This window comes from Anastrepha ludens, chromosome 2, assembly GCF_028408465.1.
Source record: "Anastrepha ludens isolate Willacy chromosome 2, idAnaLude1.1, whole genome shotgun sequence".
Taxonomy (NCBI): Eukaryota; Metazoa; Arthropoda; class Insecta; order Diptera; family Tephritidae; genus Anastrepha; species Anastrepha ludens.
This window is the reverse complement of record NC_071498.1, coordinates 44,397,473-44,415,171: the sequence shown is the minus strand read 5'-3', so window position 1 is coordinate 44,415,171 and position 17,699 is coordinate 44,397,473. Positions and strand designations below refer to the sequence as shown.

Sequence of the window (17,699 nt, the reverse complement as noted above, 5' to 3'; positions counted from 1 at the left end):
ACAACTATAGAAACTACGCGTAGAAATATATAATGTTGCCTATAAGCAACATTTGACATTAAAGGGTTAATTGCGCAATTGGCTGCTAGTAATAAACAGTTGGAGGAATCCGTAAACGTCGTTTACTGAGGTTCCAAAAAATTATGGCAGCATTCGAAATTCAGTATTACATTTTATAATAAGTAATAAGCGGACAAAGCGTTTATTGGCACACGATTTTTTCTGTAATATGAAGGCATAATTAATAATATTTAACAAAAATTGTATTATAATTATGTTTACAGACCAGTTTTCCTTGCCGACGTCCATTTTATTTAGTTTTTTCTTTGACGTTTCTCCTTACATTCGTAAAAATAATTATCAACAATACAGGGTTGTATGTAAAAAAGTTTGATAATAATCTAGGATTATTTTATTATCTCACATTCCGGGAGAGAAATTTTGTATGGGCAATGTCGATTTTTATAATAATTACGGATTAAGCTCCAAATAGTAGATAATTTACTTAGATGTGAACTTATTATAATGTTTTATCCAGATAAGCGAGCAATCACAGTGTGCGATTTATTTATCATATTAGTTTATTACTCCAAAACGCATAAATAGGCATGAAGCAGTAAATTTTTTTGAAAAAAAAAAAAATTGGAAAAATTGCTTTGATTTCTCGTTTATTTCTCCAGTTGGATGAACAAGTATTACTCCGTTAGCTTTAGATTTTGGTATTAATCCGTAATGAACTCTTGAAAGATTTCATTCGCCGAGTAATTCCCAAAATAGGGTCCTAATTATGCCTAAATAACATCGAAAATTTCACACTTAGAAAATGTAATTTATCACTCAAAATTGTAGAATTAGTAATTCTTATCATCAAATTATCGGTGTAAATAAAAAAATTATTTTCTCAAATAATTATGGTAACATCTACGAATTATTTCGCATTGAAAAGGTACTTAAAAGGAGCTAAGGAAGTCAGTCAATCTCAATTGCAAGCTCTGCTTACATACGTATGTATTTTACCCTCAATAATTCTCTAATAACACCAAAAATATATACATACATACATATATGTATATACATATAAATATATTTAAGAGAGCTGCTTCTATGAAAAATTTCCAAAAACCTTTCTCTCAGTATGATTCAATCTGCTTGTATGCGGTTGCCAACCATAAAAGCTCAAAGCTCGGCTTCCAATCAGCCCATAACACAATAAACCAAGATAAGCCTGCGAGGTATGAACTTAACATTAGCCACTATAACGCTTCAGTCAGACGTGAGCATTTGTTGAATTGAGTATGTTTTAGAAAACGTGTAAGGTGAAAGTGGAAAATAAATCAACTTTTGACTTTAGTCCGTAAAGGTGACAAAAGCCAAATTTAGAAAGCAATTCGAAAAAGAAAAACGAAATATCAAAAACTTCAATTTATTTGTGCAAATCTATTCGGACATAAAAATTGTTTTAAGTAATTATTTTTGCCATTTTGGAGCAACTACACGAAATCTTTTAATTGTTATTGTGCAAGTGAGAGGACGACTGACCGGTTCAACGGGCTACTTATATCATCACAACAAATAAGCAACAAGCAAAAGCCAACAGTCCAAAGTAAGCAACCATCACCAATCTACTCTGAGCCGCTAGCGACTGGTGCCAACCAAAACAAAAATATTACATATAAATTTAAAAATATATTGCACATACATATATATCAGCAATAAGAAAATAGTAAAAAAGCAACTACTTTATTACATTTATTTTTCGTATAAATCACTCCACGTACTTACACAAATTCATAAGCTTCATTATTACATATCATTATTATTATTTTTTTAATTTCTGCAAGCAACAAAACAAACCTTGCAACTTTTAATCGGTGAATTGCTATTGAATCGTAAGTTAAGTAAATGCGAATAAATATAGAGAAATATATTTATTTGTGTATTTCACATTAAACGCTCCACCTCATCCGCTCGCGTCGCATGCTCGTGGAGGCCGAATGCTCTGACTTTCGTGCGCTTTGCAGTGATTTAGGAATTTTTTGGGGAAAACCTCAACTTACTCAATACCGGTATCTGCGCTTGAAGTGCGCTTCACAAGCCTCTCTATGCACAACACATGTATGTATATGCACATGTAAGTGCTCTTGCACATACCAATGCAATAGTGGGTGTATGTGTGTGCGAGATAGCTTTGCTTTTTTTATTTATTTTTATTATTATTGTCTTTTCTTGTCGTTTCATGGTGGGCATTTCCCCATGCAGTTACCAAAGTAGCATTACAAATGCTCCAAAGTAGCCTCGACGAAACAATTACAATAGCCGACAATTGCAATTCCAAGCTGTAATATCGCCAAAAACGTCTACAGTGGGTCGAGATGCAGATATACCGAGTAAAATATAAAATGAAAGGTCGTTTAATTCCATGGAATCTAACGAGAAAAGTACTAAAATTTGTACTAATCGTGTTTTATTAACATCTCGCTTGGTTTTTAAGAATACGAAACTAAGTGGTTAAGCCACTAGAGCAGTGAAAAACACAAGCATAGTTTGTATATTGTACTGCCATGTCTTTTATTGCACTTATCATAAACGATATATTTTTGAAAGTAATATAAAGGAAATGTCATTCCAGCACATATTTGAAGAGTGTTTTAGGTATAAGTGAGGAATACACACCACTTCGCTAAAAGAACAATATGAGTATCGATAGAATTTTTATGCTGATTATAACGGCATTAAAACAGTTTTTTTTTTAGCTTTAGCGTAATTATTGAAAGACGAAATATTAAAATGTCGCAGAAACTTGGATTTCTCTACTGGTTAATAGATTTGATTCTCAATACTTTTCCATCATCCAACTTATCCAACCTATATAACTCGTATGTACATACATATGTATCTATATGCAATACTGATAGACGTCCGCCGTAGCCGAATGGGTTGGTGTGTAAAATCTCCTCATAAAAAATATCTGCCGTTCGGAGTCGGCTGAAACTGTAGGTCTCTCCATTTGTGGAACAACATCAAGACGCACGCCACAAATAGGAGGAGGAGCTCGGCCAAACACCCAAAAAAGGTGTATGCGCCAATTATATATATATGTATATATATATACAAGGTTAAGTCCAAAATAAACAAGACTGAGCTAAAATAGAAACGATAGGAGCTTCGTTCTGATAACTTCGAGTTTATTTATTCAAAATAGTCCTCTCTGGCCTCAATACACTGTTTTGCGCGACCTAAAAGCTTTTCGAAAGAGTGTTTCAGGTCATTGACCGGAATGTCCTTCAGGATATCGGTACAAGCCCTTTGGATGGCCTCTACGGACGCAAAACGTTTTTCTTTCATGACCAAATGCAATTTTTCGAATAGTTAGAAGTCACAGGGAGCCATATCAGGCGAATACGGCGAGTGATTAATGGTTAAAATGCGATTTCTAGTCAGAAAATCAGTCACAAGAGTGAATCGTTGAGATGGTGCATTATCATGCAAAAAGCGCCAGCTTCCTCCTTCGCGGTATTCAGGGCGAATTCGATGAATGCGATACAACAAAAGCTTCAAAACGCTAAGATAGAAAATTGCGTTAACGGTTTGGCCCGTTGGCACGAACACTTTGTTGGCCACTCCCTTGGAATCGTAAGAACAAATGAGCATCGACTTGATTTTTGACTTCTCCAAACGCGATTTTGTGGGTGGTAGCTCTTCTGGGGCCTTCCATTCGACACTTTGACGCTTAGTTTCAGGCTCAAGTTAGAAACACCACGTTTCATCATCAGTTCGAATGTTGTAAAGGAAGTCTTTTCTCGCCTCTTCAATGAGGTCTTTCGAATGTTGAATTCTGAGCAATTTTTGGTCCTCAGTTAACTTGTGCGGAATGAAACGTGCACAGACATTTCGTAAGCCCAAATGTGATAAATCAATGTTTTGTAGATCTCAACTCCGATCCCATGAATTTCAACGATGATTTCGGTTCCTTTTTGATAAATCTACGAACAATTTCGATGGAGTTTTCGGTAATTATTGATTTTGGGCGGCCCGTATGTTAATTGTCATTTCTGTCCTCGTAACCATCTCTGAAACGTGGAAACCGCTCATGAACTCTGGCTCGAGATAGACAATCATCGCCATACACTTTTTTCATTAATTCAAATGTTTCGGTAAATTCTTTATCGATTTTTAAACAAAATTTGATATTAGCACTTTGTTCGAAACTTTTTGTACCCAAGACATAAACATACTGGCACTTTAGACGCAATAACTTCGTTTCCACTATACCGAATGTCACCTAGCTTTCACTGGAAGTCAGCTTTCAACACATTGATGAGTTAATTAAAAATATGGCGCCATCAAAAACATTTTTATGGCACTAGTTTTGTTTATTTTGGACTTCACCTGGTATATATTGTACATATATATATGTATATATGTATATATATATAATATATGTATATAATAGAGGTCATATTTGTTCAATTAGATTAATATGGACTTTATGTATTATATATAATTCATGAATCATAAATCGCCCTATAAAAACATTTTAATGGAAATTCGAAGTGCCAAGCCAGCAGAATATGTCACATTAGGGGGGTTCACACCGAATTCGTTAAAGTGGTACGAATATTCATTATTCCGCTAACTCGGTAAACTTTTCCAAGTGTAAACGCCCATTTGTTCTTTTTTTTTGATTAAAATAAAAATGAATCTGATTTTGTATTTACAAAAGGAATAATTGTCCCTTTATTGTGGGTAGAAAAAATAAGAGACGCCTTAAATCTCTGAATATTTAATAATCAATGCAGTTGAGAGAGTAATAGCCTTCTTGAGCAGCTGGTCTAATGGTTTACCATACTTCCCCTTTGTTCATTTTTTTTATTCTCCTTCTCGCGCTTGCGGGTCTGCTTGTAAATATTTTCGATGTCTAAAGGCGAATAAGCACTTCAAATGTGTGATAACACAAAAATTTTGGCATGGATTTCCCACTTTAGCCTTCTACACCCTAAAAAAAATCCAATGATTGATTTCGATCCAACTCGCTCATTCAATCAAAAGGAATTTATAACCTTATGATAATATTTTACAAGAATCTTCCTTTTCAGAAAAAAAGAAAGTTTATAATATATTATATGACACATTCAATGTCGGCTTATTTCACTGTAAAATGCTGATAAGGGCAGGGCAGCTTTCTTATCGCATGCCGATTCCAATTGCATTATATGCATCATCTGGCTGTCTTTATTGAGGTTTAATTTCGTTTTTTTTACGCCTGGGTGAGGTCAGAGTCGGTGGCTTGGAAAACACGCAAGTCAAATTAGCACTAAAAGTTGACTTATGCAAGTAAGCAATGTATGCAAAATATACGTATATACAGGGTGCGCCAACATATTCTTTTTGGTTACATATTCGTACGCTCAAATAAGTAGTCCAAACTCAATTGTATGTGAATAAAATGTGAGGTTTGCACTATAGCGTCAAATTCTCGAAGGTGTCTCCGAGAATTGATTGCAGAAACGACAGGAGCCAGTGGACCATATACCCAACCTGCGCAGATGACATCGCAATGGCCTGGAAAAATGCCCATAAGCATTCTCAGTTTATCCTTAGGGTGGGTTATGTGCTTTCTAAACACATCTTTGATTATTATCATTGTTGCACTCAAGAACCAGTGCGGATTTAACTTCCCAAGATCGCAATGCCTTGAGTGCCATCTAACTGTCGCTCAGAATTTCAACTTGCTTATTCCGGAGGTTTTTGCCTAAGTTGATTTCTGCACCTGTGTATACAGATGGTATACGAGTATACTTTCGTAACAAAAAAACTCTGTATCGGAATAAATCGTAGTAATCGCAGTAATCGGTAGTAGTCCGGTGTAACGACCGAAATTTCGACGTTTTTTCATGAATCTTTTTTAAAAAGAAAATAAAATGCGATCGTTTTAAAGTTTTTACATGTTTTTATTGGTGTTTTGAAGTATATAAAAAAAAAATTTTAAGTTAATTTTATATAAATTTGTTAAAAAATTTTGACGTCAAAGTGGAGTCCTTAAAAAAAAGATGAGTTGGTTCGGGGAAACACACAGCCTTCCAAAGTAATCTGAAATGAAAAAAAGAGATTATTATTCTGTAGACTTTATTTTCGGAACCTAAAATATACATATATATAAAAAAAATAAAAAAAAATGGCGGACTTGTGAAAAAATTTCTCAATTTCTAATTTTTTTTCTTCATAAATTGGTTAAATTAAATAGTTTATTATTAAAAAATTAAATGTTTTAAAGGTCCGGGATCTATATGTGTGTCTAGAATAACGGGTTAAATTTTTAGCCAAATCGGTTAAATAGTTTTGAGTCAGTGACTCCCCGAAATTTCGAAAACAAGGTTTTGAGAAAAACGCGTTTAAAGGTTCGAGAGCAGCTGCTGCTGGCGTGTCACACGCTTTCATACACACTACGGCACACTCTCTTATTTTAGCCAAAGCTTAAAAAATAATTAAAATTTCTGTCTGAAATTTTTATAGTATTGGCGCATCTATTGATTTAAAAACCCCAATCTATTATCGAGAAGCAAATGCGTCTGCAGAGAATAGCAGTTTGGTATAGATTTTGAGGACATTGTCATAACTGATTTTTCATTGTTGTTGTAACAGCATAAATGTTCCCCATAAATGCTATTTTGATTACAGAGCCATTATTACCGGCTTTTTATGAATTAAAATTTAAACTTGGATAATCGGTGGCACACTGGGTCACCAGTCATCCAGCCTTGGAGTTTATCTAGACGAAGCATGCCCAGTAATCGTATTATCAGCCAACTTTAGCTGCTGCGATTTGAGACCGTTGGAGTATTTTTTTTGTCGATTTCTAATAAAGGTTGTAGTTATGCCTATAATCTGAAAGCGATTCAAGCGCGTAATGCAATATTTTTGCTTAATGGAAATCCAGCCGAGAGCGCCATTTAATTAATCTAAACTATTTCAATGAAACAAAAATTATTGGAAAAAATTGAACAGTATTTTTTAAAACATTCTTTACAAGAAACCAACTAGTGGCACACCCTTTGCACTAATAAAAATGTATTTGCATAAGTATGTACATGTATTTCAAGCACTGATTTCCAATTAAATTTGCATATTTGTAAGAGATTCTATAGAAAAAAATATATGTATATATATATTTTTTTATATAATAGAACAAATAAGGAATTCTACACTAGGAAGAAGGTAACCTTATATAGCAGGTGCACTATAATAGTCATTATCTCATTTAAGGAGGATTAATATTATTTCAATATTGTATAAAATGAGGGTAATAATATTTTATTAGCTATGTGCAGCAAATTTGTACTTAAAAATAAGCGGCGCCATGTCAGTTTTTATTTGAGGCAATTTCACAGCTTTCTTTAAAATTTCCTCTTAGACGAAATTTAAGCAATTCTATACCATATCTTAAGATTTCAAAAAGAAAGAGGTCAAGATTCTAAATTGAAAGAGGTTATGTTACAATATATTTACCAGGATTAGTCCAAATTTGTAACAATCCAAACTGGTTGTTCAATAAGTTTTGCGGTTCGATAAGAGAGGGCGTTGTTACTAAGTATCGAGTCTTTTAGTATCGATGTGTCACAGTATTTCCTAGTATAACCAAGTGTCGTACAGTGATTGAATTTTTATTTTTGGAAGGTTAAAAAGCAAAGGATATTTATGAACGAATGCTGAAAGTGTATAAGGACTTTTCGCCATCACTTAGTACAGTAGGAAGATGGGTTGCTGAATTTAAACGTAGTCGTACAAGCCTTGTAGACGATCCACGCCAAGGGTGTCCAAAAATAGCAACAACATCAGAAATCGTAGAAGAAATACAGGATGTCGCATTGGCAAATCGTCGAGTGGCTGAAAGAGATTTAGTAGAAGCGCTAGGCATCTTGTTGGGCAGTGTAAACAATAATTTGACTGAAGTACTGGGTTTCAGAAAGCAGTGTGCACAATAGGTGCCGCATTCTCCAACAGTGAAAAAAGCACATTCGAATGCGACTTTCTGAGCATTTTCGAATGGATAAAGTAGATTTTCTGTGTCGATTCATCACTACCGATGAGACTTGGATCTATCACCAAGATTCTAAATAGATACAAGATGTTAAAGAGTGGTGTGCACCTGATTCTTCGGCTCCGAAACGAGTTCTTATCCATAAATCGGCCAAGAAGGCGTTACCATCAGTTTTTTGGAATGCGAAGGGAATTTTGTTTGTGGATTACTAGCAAAGAGGCAAAACAATAAATTCTGAATATTATTGTAACCTTTTACACTAGCTGAAGGAGAAAAAATCGTGAAAAGACCCAGTTTGCAAAAGAAAAAACATCTTTTTCATCAGGACAATGCACGGTGTCAATGGTACCACAAGAGCAGTTTGTCATCCATGAATTAAAGTTCGAATTGTTGGAGTATCCACTGTACTTACCAGATTTGGCCCCTAGGGACTTCCATCTATTTCCAGACCTAACAAAAATTATGCTTGCAAAGCGTTTTTCATCAAATGATCAGGTCGTAACAGCTGTGGAAGCGTATTTTGCAGCTCTTTCAGATTCTCACTTTAAGGATGCAATTCATAAATTGGAATCTCGTTAAAACAAGTGTATTAATGTTCATGGAGACTATACCGAATAATAAGGTATACTTCGAACCATAAAATTGTGTTTTTTCTTATGGAAACGTAGAATCGCTCGAGATTTCAAATGTATGCACGTATTTGTTTTTGTATTTGTTATAGATAGGCGGTTAAATGTTGAAAAATATTCAACTCCTCTCATTTAAACTTTGAACAGATGCCTTTCTTACACAATTTTACTGTACACACTTGTATGTATGTATGTATGTATGCACAATTGCAATTTCATATATGTATGTCTGTAAGTAAGACTGTAAGTGGCACTGAATCATATTTAAATTTCACTTGTTTTGTACGGTTTTCCGGTTTTTACTTCCTACCAACCTACATATTTATCCAGCTGTGTACTTAGCTGCTTACGCGCCGAAGATCCGGCTTGGTATTGTTTTGTGCAGTTTTACTCCATTTTTTTCGGCAGTTTCGCATACTATAGGCTTTTGTTTGTACTTTTTGTAGAGTAGTGGAGCAAGACAAAGTATTAAAATATAAAACAGTTTTGTCGTCAACAGAAAAAAAACGCAATGTGGTATATATCTCAAGGTGTGCGCATTTGTGTAACGAAAAAAATATTTCTTTGCATAAAAATTATCACATTAACTGCTTGGATTAAACCGGATTGTTTGGATTATTTATTTATGTCTAGAGTTAAATGGTACAGACACTAGGAAAAATTAAAAAATATTGGTGTTTTTCAGTGTAATGCGCTTAACCTTTTAACTGGTTACTTTTGTTTCCAAACACTTTTTCTGTTTGCTTAATTATTTTCTAGCGAAGATGAGTGTTTATTTATTTATTTATATAAATAGTACAGATTAAGACTAAGGTCTTTTAATAGTACTTCAACATTAATATATTCTTGCACAACTAGATTGATTTTAACATGAAAGTATCTTAGTCTAAATTTATTCACCAGTTCATTAATAAATCAATCCAATATACATACATACATATGTACCTTAACTATAATAATAAGAAGATAAGGCTTTGGTAGAAGGAAAGGAAAAGAGGAATTTAGAAAAGAAAAAAAAAACAAAAGTAGTAATTAGAAAATATAGAGAGAAATTTAATGCCCTAAAATCTGCTAATCCAGCCTTCACAGTGTCGGCTAACGAGTTCCACACTTTAACAGCGCTAATGAAGGATAATCTAGATGATGATCTGTCAGGTAGGGAGGCGACTTGAATAATGTAAGTTTGCACATAAATATGCAGTTTCTAGCAGACAAATAACTGTTAAGGTAACAGCCCAGTATATGATCATATCTACCAATCCCATATTCAGGGTGGGCTATATAGCTTTGCTTTTTGAACCACCTATTTTTTTGAGAATGGTAACACAAATGACATGTCAAATGTGTTCATAATTTACTTAAAGGTTTGACATTTACGAAATGGGAGTGTTTTCGGTTCGCTCAATGGGCAGAAAATAGTTTGACTGAAGATGCGCATTTTGCCGAAAAATCATCTTTTCTGATGAAGCTCATTTTCACAACGGTGGCAAAATAAGCAAAATTGTCGGATTTGGGGCTCAGAAAATCCACACGTTACTGTAGAGAAGCAAATGCATCCACAACGAGTCACTGTTTGGTGCGGTTTTTGGTCTGGCGGCCATTTTTTTTCGAAAATGAGCGAGGAGCCGCGGTTACAGTAAATGGCGAGCGTTACCGTGACATGCTCAACGAGTTTTTGTTTCTAAAAATTGAAGAGGATGACATGGACGACATTTGCTTTCAACAGGACTGTGCAACTTGTCACACTGCCAAAGTTACACTCGAACTTTTGGCTACCGTTTTTGAAAACCGAATACTCAGCCGAAATTCCGATATCAAGCGGCCGCCTCGGAGCTGTGATTTAAGCCCGTTGGACTATTTTTTGTGGAAAGCCGTTAAGGACAAATGCTATGCGAACCATCCAGAGACGATTGATGTTTTAAAAGACGAAATCGAAGTTGCCATTCATGAAATTGGAGCCCAAACAATTGCTTAAAAATTGGGTTGATCGAATGGCCTACTGTAAAACCAGTCGTGGCAGTAATTTGAACGATATTTTTTTTTATTCATAAATGACAATGTTCAATATTCAAAATAAAAAAAAGAGTTTGAAAAAATATTGATTCGTTTTTTTTATAACCGATTCAAAAAGCAAATTTTACATGGCCCACCCTATACATATGTAACAGGTGGCGCTAAAGTAATCCTCCTATCAGAAAATGCTATAAATTTTGCGATTGGCCCCTAATGTCAGTTCTGTTTTGACATTTGTGTAGTAAACACATGCGAAATACACGTTAATAAACAATGTTACGCTACACTGCTCCAGAACGCGGAATATTGCTGACTATTTATTTGACCAATAATCGGTCGGTGACTTTGGCACAACGTGAATTTCGTCGCAGATTTCCTCGCCGCCCAACGCCTACTGGTGAAACACTGCGACGTTTAGCCGCTCGCCTCGAAGAGACTGGCACAACACGAGATGCTGCCAGGCGTGGCAGAACCCAGAGTAGCCGTTCTGCAGAGAATATTGCTGCTGTAGCCGAGGATGTTATGGAAGCGCCGTCGACATCGACCAGACGACGTGCCGCGCAAATGGGTATCAGTCGACGGTCTTTACAGCGAATTTTTTTTTTTGGTACAAGATTTGAAGATGTTTCCGTACAAAGTCCAGACGGTGCATCCATCAGCTGTTAGCTGCTGACCACCAATCGCGTCTAACATATGCTCAAGCTATCCTTAATCACCACCAAGAGGAAGATGATTTTTCATCAAAAATAATCATGAGTGATGAGGCCCATTTCCATCTTAGCGGGTACGTGAATAAGCAAAATTTACGCTTCTGGGGCACTGAAACTCCGCGTGTAACCCACGAAGAGCCATTACACCCGCTCAAAGTCACTGTATGGTGTGCTGTTTTCGCTGGAGGAATCATCGGACCTTTTTTCTTCGAAGACGTCGCGGGCCAAACGGTTACTGTGAATGGTGAGCGCTACAGAGCAATGATCAACGAGTTCAACGGCACACACTGCACGTGCCACAACCGATATGCTGAAGGATGCATTTCCAGGGCGCCTAATCTCCCGCTTTGGCGATTTGCATTGGCCAGCAAAATCGCCTGATTTGACCGCTCCAGACTTCTTTTTGTGGGGCTTTTTGAAGTCGCGGGTTTATGTCAACAAGCCTCAGACTCTTGCAGCTCTTAAAGACAATATACGTCAAGAATGTGAAGACCTATCGCCGGAAGTTTTGGCCAAAGTGATGGAAAATGCCATAAAAAGGGCTCAAATGTCAATCAACTGTGGCGGCGGCCATTTACATGACATCATATTCTCGACTTAATGCAAACAAAATTAAAAGACCAAATAAAAATAATCCACAAGAAGAATCAAAGTTTTTCTTTTTTTTTTTTAAATTACAGCCAAAAAAACATCGTAAGGTTACTTTTGCGCTACCTGTATGTACATACCGTGTGGGATTATTAAATGCCACATTAAGTTTATGGCAGGATGTGGAGTCAAGTTTGCTGAATACTACCTCAGAGTAGGTAATGAGAGGCATTATTAGCTGGAGAACTAATTTGCGCCTCGTTTTCTCTGCCGTGAATATTGCAGATACTCTCAGCTTACCAAATTTTTTACCTTTTCCGTATAGGTAAGGGAACTAGTTAGTACCTATCCACAATTTACGGATATTGTCAACATACACCCCACTTTTACATATAGGGAAGACATATGACTTTGACGCGTTCAAAAATAAAGAGTTATCATTAGCCCAAACAGAAATAGCAGACAAATCACTGTTTATTTTTAAACATAAATCTTCAACGATGACTGGACAAGTACAATTGTATATTATCAGCATACGCATGGGCATTCATATATGTACTGACAAACGGTAAACACATCGTTGGAAAAAAGGCTGAATAAAAGTGAACCAAGTATAGACCCTTGCGGAACACCAGTGTGTACATATCTAGACTGAGATGTTAATTTACTGGTCTTGACCTTCTGCATTCTGCCACCAAGGTAGCTTCTCATGAACTTCACCGTATTGTCTTTGAAGCCGAAATAGTGTTTAAGCTACAAACATAACAATTTGTGATCCACTGAGTCAAATGCTTTAGAAAAATCAAGTAAACAAAGTCAAGTCTCCGTTGTCAAAACTAATTCTAATATCGTCCAGTATTTTAACCATTGCTGTCGAGCAACTGTGACTTTGTTTGAAACCAGATTGTAGTGGAGAGAGTAGACGATTGTCTTGAAAATAATGAAATTTGCGTGGCCATCAAGTTTTCGCAAACTTTGGAAAATGCGGGCAGTATACTGATAGGTCTATAGTCACCAGCATAAATAGCATTTGTCTTTTTTGCGACTGGGAAAACTATAGCCTTTTTCCATGCTGCTGGGAAACATGAACTAGTCAAGCAATGGTTTATTATATATTGTATGACTATACGGACGAATTTTAGCGAGATGCCATCATCGCCTAAAGCATTAGACTTTATTTTGGATAAAGCTTTCAGGACATCTACCTCACTAACGGTCAAAAATTGAAACTGTTCTTTTAGAGTAGCACAAAGTGAGGACTCTTTTAAAATAGGAGCACAATTTGTTTTCTTACCAACACTAATGAAGTAGTCATTGAGTTCATCAAGGTCAATCTCACATTCGGAACTTTCCTTGCCATGGATTTTAAATTTTTTTAGGTTGCGCCACAGTTCTCTTGCTGGAAGTGACGGATCAAGTTTTGACATAAAGAGAGTAAAATGTTTCTGCCAGGAATTATGACTAAAAATCAAACGTTGTTCTTTTGGAAAATATATATTTTTATTCGTTATTAACTAATTAATTTCGTTGATAAAAAATATATCACATAGAGATAAAATTAAGGTATTATAGGAATGAAAACATAATTAAAGATCAAATGAATTTCAAGAAATCTAAGTTACAAAACTAAAAATTTTAGTTAAGGGTAATGAGCCAAGCTAATAAAGCCAAGGTGCAGCACATAATGCTACCTCGCATATTGGGCACCAATATCTGGATTATCTTCTAATATTACTTCCTGAACAGTATGAACATCTGATAGGGATACTTAAAATTACGCATTTCACAATTTTATTCCTCAATGGAATAAAAGTACTTGTGACGTTGTATTTCTTTTATTATTTAAAACTTGTAACGTTGTGTTTCTTTTTTCGTAAAATATATCTCTCGTATTTTTAATTGTAATAAAAACTCCGGAAAACAAAACCGTTCAGTAAGCTAAGCTGCACGAGCAAGAGCCGATTACCAAACGGAATGTGTCCTTCCCCAAAACGCGCAGGCTTTTTATAGGCAAAATCAATCCTATTAGAAAATTCAAATTTAGAGTTTGAAAAAAGACATCTAGTAGTCATTACAATTTTAGGGCATTGCCATATAAGAAAACTTTAACTTAAATCTTAACAATTTGAAGGTATTGCCATATAGAAATAAATACATTAATAAATTATAAAATATAAGTATGCTACATACTTAATATTACTTTTCCTGTCAATAAAATCCTCAATACTCTTATAACTTTCGTTTTCTCAACTATGACATCGCACAAATAACTGAGAAATGCATACGAAATGCTTTTTTATTTGAAAAAATCATTTTATAGCGGCACTACCCCGGAACTTGATATTTCAGCTTAATACAAGCTAAAGTGGATTAAAAGATATAAGGTTGCCAAATGTACATTTTTTAAAAAAACCTTTATTGGCCCTTTTTTGAGGGCAAACATTACAGTTGATTTGTTGAATAATAATATGAATGCGATTTTTTTATCTTCACGAGGAGTACGAGTATACTCGACATTATGCGAAAAATTTTCGTTACGCTCTGACGAGTATACTCGACATAAACAATTAAAGCGTTAAGGGTAAATTCCAATAACATTATGCTAAAGTATTACATATACAACAACAGACAATAGAAATCTAAATTTTTATTGTTGTGGTTTCCATCGTCGATGATTCAATGGTTTTGAACCTTTTTTTATTTTCACGAATATTAGCAAGTAGGCGAGTGACAATGCGACAACAACAAAATCTTGAAAACCCAGGCTATCAGTACACTGGAAAAACCTGGAGAAATGCTTGGTTTTTACATATAATGAGGTAATTAGTGCAGCTGTTTTATCTGTCCCAAATATCTAAAAATGGAAAAGGTTCAAAACCACTGAATTAACGACTAGCACAACCAGTAAAAATATAGATTTCTGTTGTCTATCTGTACTGTCATGTTTTAAAATAGAGACATTGTTTCAAGTATCATAAATATTAATCTCTTGATATATTCTTGGAAATATCCAGCTTGTTTGTATCTACTTATGTGTAAACACTGTTGCTGCTTGCTCAATATTTAAATAAAAAATATTCAAATAAAATTCTGAAGTACAAACATTCTTTTCTTAGCTACCGTCTATGTATGTCATACATTTATGGACTTTTAATATAAAAAGTTTGAGGGTTCAAGAACTATAAAAAATATAAATTTTAGTTGTATTCAACCATACTTGCAACTTGCAGGGTACGGGCATACCTAATTTGTCGGTTATACTTTCAGTATAACACCGGAAAACCGCATACAAAATGCATCTAACTAAACAAAAACGAACACGGCTCAAGTAGCAGCTATAGGAGTAGTAGTAGTAGTGAGAGTAGCAGCGCTAACTGGAATACAATAATTTTGCAAGTAACTCTCCAGCCGATTCCAGATTGACAGTTAGAAGGCCGAAAAAAGCGAATTTTCCAAATTTTTTTCTGAGAAACCTTTTAAATTTATTGATCTAAAAATGTATATACATATTATGTTATCTTTTAAATTGCATATTTATTTGGAAAGAAGCTACAGCTGATTTCCGGGAGCTCCTCTCAAAAAAGATGTTTTGCGGTGACCATTATATCTCTGAACTGGATCCTCTGAAATTAAAAACCAAACAGATTTCCGTAAACTAATGTTAAAGCTAGTAATTAATAGAAGGAATAATCAAAATACATTTTTTTGACAAAACGGCGGTATTTAAAAAAAACGATTTTTGGCGAAAATTTCGGTCTTAAATTGTTTATAAAAAAAATATTTATCAGTGAGAAAAAACCATCGATTAATAACTTAAAAATATATTTAAGAAGCTTGTGTTAAAATTTGAGACTAATTTGAAAACACCATTTTGAGAAAAACGCGTTTAAAGTTTGAAAAGCACAGGCTAAGTCTGAAACGCCTTTTCAAATTTGCGTGTACCATAACTTCGAAAATATTCACCGGAACGATATTAAGTTTTCTGTGTATATTCTTAAATATATGCTCTCCAACATCAGGTTAAACAAGTCCCTCGACAGCGAGTCACCCTGTCTGAAACCTCGTTTGGTATCAAACGGCTCGGAGAGGTCCTTCCCAATTCTGAGGGCCCTGCTGGTATTGAGAAGTCCACGCAAGTGGGGAAAGTTACTGATCGCCATTCACTTGGGAGTGGCCAGGACGATTCTTCTACATATGGTTCAAGCAACTCCCAACTTCCGGGATAAGTCCAAGTATCCTCTGGGTAGATTCCGAACACCCGTTCGGGAGTGAGCCAACGTGAGAAGGCGAAGCATACCAGAATATCTGGTTGTGCGCTGGGTTTGGGACCCGCCACTTGAAAATCCCCCCGAATGAAAAGTTGTGCAAAGGCTCGGATGAGAACTTGCCATCAGTTGCCAGTGTATAAGTTGATCGGTAAACTACCAGTCCTAGTAAGATTTATCATTACAAAAATGGCCCTTAGGAAACTTAGGCAGAAGGGGGGAAAGACAGATACGCGAGAGAATTTGTTTTTGTTTCAGAAGAGCAGACGGATTTTTAATATCGCCACTTGAAATGCAAGAAGTCGTAAATAACAAACACAAATTTTACAGGAGATGCCCAAAACGCAATAAAAAAGAGGTTGTCTGTAAAGTCGGTTTACAGACAATAGTTTAACGTGACAACGTCATAAGAAAATATTGATGGAATGGTTGCAATTTTCAAAACAAAATTTTAATTTTATTTGTTCGATAGATATTTTGTATGGATATAGAGGAGGAGGTAAATGGAATTGCAATGGAATAGGTCAAGTTATGGTACATTTACACAAACGTGAAAAATGACGAAACATTTATCAAATTCATGAAAGATGTCTTCAATTCCGATTGTGCATCAGACGTTAATAAGTCAACAACACTAAGAGGCACCATCATCGATTTGCCTTTTTCAAGACACTTTACACTTGAAACACTCCCTTTCATTTCCTACTTTTTCTATCATCGTCCTATTCTCAACAGAGAAATGGTTCATTACCATGCACACAGGAAGAAGGCATATGCAAATACAAGTATGTGAATTTATATACCTACATATGCGCATATACATACATATATATGCTCACTCAAGTACGACAGAGCCAGATGTCGAACGTTGCCGAACGCGGGGGCCGATTGTGCTCTTTGTCGTTCGTTCCGCGCTCTCGCTTGCAGTTCAAGCACGTTAGCTTACATTTGCTTGCGTACGGAATAAATTCGTATATTTGATATGTCCATATGACTTGTATGCATCTTTACATATAGATTTGTTCTTTTTGAAAATTGCGCGAAATTGTATATGTATTGTATATGCATGTTTATATACATATATTAGTATACAACATATCTTATAAGGTATATGGTAAATATTACCATACATTTTTTCCTTCATATATAATAAAAAAATTAATAATAATAACATTAAAACAACAGGTATTATTAACAAACTTGGTTTTATTTTAAATTCTTCAAGCAAATCAAATTAATAATAATCAATAAGAAGGCATATGCAAATACAAATACGTGAATTTATATATGTACATATGCGCATATACATACATATCGTCCCCTTAGTATTAAAATAGCCTATACATTTTTTGATGTTTTGAGAAAATGAATTTCAAACTTTTTGTCGAAAGTAGCTCTCACTCAAATCTCGTTATGTCTGTAAGTATTTATTATTTTTTGACTGACGTTTTGACCC

At 35.1% G+C, this 17,699-nt stretch overlaps 1 protein-coding gene across 2 annotated transcripts in view; it reads left to right on the top strand.

Moving 5' to 3' along the window:
• Window positions 1-1,255: 1,255 nt before the first annotated feature.
• LOC128869863 (serine protease inhibitor 88Ea) overlaps window positions 1,256-17,699 on the top strand; it is a 34,816-nt gene continuing 18,372 nt past the window's right edge. For both annotated transcript variants that reach the window (XM_054112470.1, XM_054112472.1), the window contains exon 1: window positions 1,256-1,603. The gene's annotated coding sequence lies outside the window, so the exon portion shown is untranslated. The remainder of the gene's footprint in view (window positions 1,604-17,699) is intronic.